Genomic DNA, 4,366 nt, shown 5'->3' with positions numbered 1-4,366 from the left:
CTTGGCCATGGCGGAGTTTGGAGTCTGACTGTTTGAGGCTGTGGACAGGTGTCTTTTATACAGATGATGAGTTCAAACAGGTGCCATTCATACAGGTAACGAGTGGGGGACAGAAAAGCTTCTTACAGAAGACGTTACAGGTCTGTGAGAGCCAGAGATTTTCCTTGTTTGAGGTGACCAAATACTTATTTTCCACCCTGATTTACGAATAAATTCTTTACAAATCCTACCATGTGGATTCATGGATTTTTTTTTCACATTCTGTCTCTCACAGTTGAAGTGTACCTCTGGTGCAAATTACTGACCTCTGTCATCATTTTAAGTGGGGGAACTTGCACAATCGGTGGCTGACTAAATACTTTTTTGCCCCACTGTATATGGATACAACGTAATACACTGAAAAAAAGGGACTGGCCATCTCTTGGATTTATGTAAGCATCTTGCATGCATTTAACACAATTGCCTCATGTTTTAAAGTTAAATGTAACTATATAGTGTAAAAACTACATGATATGCAGAAAGGGTGTATTAAATTGTTCATATCATGTTCAGGTGAAGTAAGTCAATAAGATAGCAACGTTAAATCTCGTGAAACCACGCGTGATTTCATCTCGCGGGCTTTGGATCGTGGTTTAAAAAAGGCATCCATCTCAGTCAAGTCGAGCAGCCAACTCTACGTTTTTGGTATGTCTTGATTTTTTGAATTAATGTTTACCATATTTCAGCCAAATGTAGTTAAACGTCTAGAGTGTCGCCATGTAACATGCTAAAAAAGAGCCGTTAGCTTATTTGCTGTTTTATCTGTTGTCAAAGAATTGGCGCTTTTTCATTTGAATTTGTCTTTGGCACAAGAGCCGTAATATCACATTAAACCTAATTACGAGGCACTCATAACATAATTTGGTTTTCTGTGTGAATAGATTTGTCAACTGACTCTTCAGTTACATTGTGTATTTACTGCACCGTGGTGTTAGTGAGATTTTGGACATTGAACAGCTTTAGCTAATATCATCAGCGGCATTATGCTAGCTTACATCCCTACCCCTCCTGCCCTCACCTGCTGTCCTTTTCTTTTTGTTTTTGTTTTTTTTGCTGCACATTGAGAGATGACCTCTATTCTGCATTTCACCAGGAGTCAGCTGATGGATTGTGGGTTCAAGGTGTTATGGTAAGAAAGTATATTCTATTTTCGTTTCTGTAACTTAATTATAATAGGTTTTTTATAATTATTAGGTGCATGCATACTCACCCTATTAATACAACTGAGAGATCCAAAATCTGCCATAGGTTTAACCTGTATGTGTTGCCAGAAAGGTGATTACTGGACTCGCATTAATGCACACTTGAACTGAAATGAGGTTGTAACTTGTGGGTTGTTGGGTTGCAAATCAGAAACAAACATCTTTGGATTTTTTTTAATCCCATAAGATCTGGAAACACAGTTTTTATTCAACAAAACATTACTGATTAACCAAGCACAGTGCCTGCTGTTATTTCAAAATAATTTTATGTCATTTCAGATAAAATGCAGCATTCCAGTGCATCCCAACCATGCCTTTACAGTCAAGGTTTCTGACGGAGCTGAGTTTCTCTCTGACAGTCTGCTGAAAGTGTTTGCAAAGTGATCGGGGGAACAGGGCACAAAGCTAAAGGATGTAGCTGCCATGATGACAGTAAGAACTTTAAAATTCTTTAACTACAAAGTGTATATGTATTGCATTAGGTCAGTAAAAGATTTTTATGCTACATCCATTGAAACAGTCAACTATTACCTGTGAGTACCGATTCCACTAAAAGGATGCCATAATTTTCGTCATGCATTTACTGGCCCACTGAGAAAAAATTATCTTTTTTTAAAAATATATGTTCTGGAAACTATATATCCATAAAGTTGATGTCAAACAGGAACTTTTGATATTGCTTTGTAGATGCTGGTGTTGCATGTTGACTGGTTTAAAAAGTCAAGAGTTTTTGTCTGGGATCATTTTCTTCTGTGCTACTGAAAAGTTCACAAATCTCTGTTTTCTTTGTTATAATACTTTAGGATGACATTAATGCTCGGAGTCCCTCATCAAAGTGCTCCGCATCTGTGTGAAAGACAATTGCAACATCTTGGTGCAGGAGTTCATGGTGAGTGTTTTATGAGTAGATTGTGGCTTTGCAACATTTAAAAATGCATTTAGTTATCCACTTGATCCTCATTGGACTGGTTAGGACCAGTAGTCCTCTTTAATAATTTGAAGTTCACATGAGGCCTGGTAGTGAACTCGGCCGCCCCCCCTTGAGGCCCCACCCCTGTATTAGGGGTCACATCAGTGTGAAAAAACTTTAAATTTGTCATTCTAGTGAACAAAGGAAAATCCCACCAATATTTACATTAGCTTTTGTTTGAAAAAATGACCAACTGACCAACAGCTAACCAAATTGTGGGGCTGAAAGTCTAAATTCTAACATCTTCTGAGTGACATAACCTGGATTTCTGATGGGCTGGTGTCTTTCTAACAAAAACTAATGTAAAGCATTTGAAATTATTATGTTTTTCACCCTCTCTTAGAAACTCTGTTAGACCATGAATGGCAGCATGGCAGGCCACTCTTTGGCTATAGCTATTTACTATGTTGCTTGCATTGGTTTAAATTACTCTAACATTAGAACTGGTAGATTCAAAAGAGATGAGTTTAAAAAGGAATCTTAAAGAAATGTTTTGTGTTTAACCAGGACTTGACTGAGGCCACTGCACAGATTGAGAAAACCACAATGAACATCTGTCTCCAGAGATGCGCCAGGCAATGACTTTTCTGATGTTGTTCTTCAAGATCTGGATAATGTGACCTTTGCAGTAGCCATGCTGTTTGGACCTTTTTTATTCCTTCAACATGAGTTACCCATCACAACTCTGCTACACTTTTGAGGTGATTCAAAGGGTGGTAATGGAGTTGGATGCAACTCAGCTCTCAAGAAAAGCTCACAACTAAGACAAAACTGCTCCTGCAACGAAGCTCACTGTTATGCATGTGAGGTGACCAGCTCTAGGTGAGAGGACATTTAAATCTCACACTTGTTCTGCTGCATTTTTGAAGCTCAATTCCAGGAACAGATCGCAGGGTTCATTTTTATATACTCTGCAACTGCCATGAGGACAAGCCGTTTTTTGTTGTTGTTTGTTTTTCCTTTTGCTCTGTACAAGTTCTGTTTGTCTGTTTGGCAGCATTTTTAAATTTCTCTTTGTATTTTTTCTTTCTTTTACTAGTGAAGAGATGTAGCGTGAACAGTTATACAGTCTAAATATCCCATATGGGTCGTGTGAAATGGTATTTTCAGTTTCATTCATTTGAAGTAAAGAACGTTGAATATTTCTAAGTGTGCTGTTTTGAACCAAGATGTCACAGTATGATCAGTGCTGTAATTTTTGACAGTCACTGTATCAATGTTATTTTTGCGTCTCTTGAATAAAGGTTTTGACCTGCAAGTGCTAATTTCTTTAGTTATTGGGGTAAAATGGGAGGTGTTAATAGGAAGGTGTTTGCCAATTCAGTAACCTAATTTAATGTTAATGGAAACTAACATTACCTCAAATTGTTTAGTTATAATTGTTGTTTAACTGAATCTTGACGTCAGAGGCCTTAAATAGAATGTTTTGATTTGTTCTTTCCCAACATTTTTCAAAAGAAACAGTCCAATTTCTTTACTGTGATTGATTCCAGAGAACACGGAAGAACTGACATTATTTAACTGTTGATTTATGTAGATTCAGTGGAGGAGTAATGTCAGTTTAATTCTTTACCTACTGTCAATGCAGTGAAATTAGACATTTTGTTTTGAAAGGTTACTAGTGGATGCCAGCAACCATCTTGGAAGAGAACAATACAATCTGTTATAAGGCCTCCATTTGAAAATTGTGTATTTGATACTAGAATATAATAGCAAAATGTAATTTGAAGATAACATGTAGTATTTAAGTGACCAAGTAGTATTGGGTAAAAGTTATTGAATCGTGTTGGGATAACGTGAGAAAATTGTGAAGGATTAAAATATTCCAAGAGATCAAATTACTTCATCAAAACATGTTTAAGTCACATTTTATCAACACAAATTGCACAGGTTTATTGAACATGAATAAATTGTGTTAATTTAACTCAATTGTTTAAGTTGCTGCCAAAGCAAAACATCTGTGTGCAACAAATGTCCACCATTGAATTAAGTAAATCCAACAACATATTTTTTTCAGTGTAACATGGGAATGGTTGGTGATATTAAAGTCCTGTTTGTGGCACAAACCAAACCAGCACAAACATAGCACAACTGATTGACACCAATTTTGTTTGATTCCATTAATATGGGGGGGCTGGTTGACCTCTGATGACCT

At 36.9% G+C, this 4,366-nt stretch overlaps 1 long non-coding RNA gene across 2 annotated transcripts; it reads left to right on the top strand.

Annotated features, from left to right (window-relative positions):
• Window positions 1-387: 387 nt before the first annotated feature.
• On the top strand, window positions 388-3,469 carry LOC145421263 (uncharacterized). 2 transcript variants are annotated; one of them, XR_013902595.1, is made up of 5 exons: window positions 388-684; window positions 1,133-1,168; window positions 1,521-1,673; window positions 2,045-2,130; window positions 2,719-3,469. It is a non-coding gene; the product is annotated as an uncharacterized LOC145421263 (long non-coding RNA). The 2 variants fall into 2 exon arrangements; XR_013902594.1 differs by having other exon boundaries at window positions 1,105-1,168.
• The last annotated feature ends 897 nt before the right edge of the window (window positions 3,470-4,366 follow it).

Source organism: Astatotilapia calliptera, chromosome 17, assembly GCF_964374335.1.
Source record: "Astatotilapia calliptera chromosome 17, fAstCal68.1, whole genome shotgun sequence".
Classification (NCBI taxonomy): domain Eukaryota; kingdom Metazoa; phylum Chordata; class Actinopteri; order Cichliformes; family Cichlidae; genus Astatotilapia; species Astatotilapia calliptera.
This window is presented reverse-complemented; position numbering and strand designations above follow the sequence as displayed.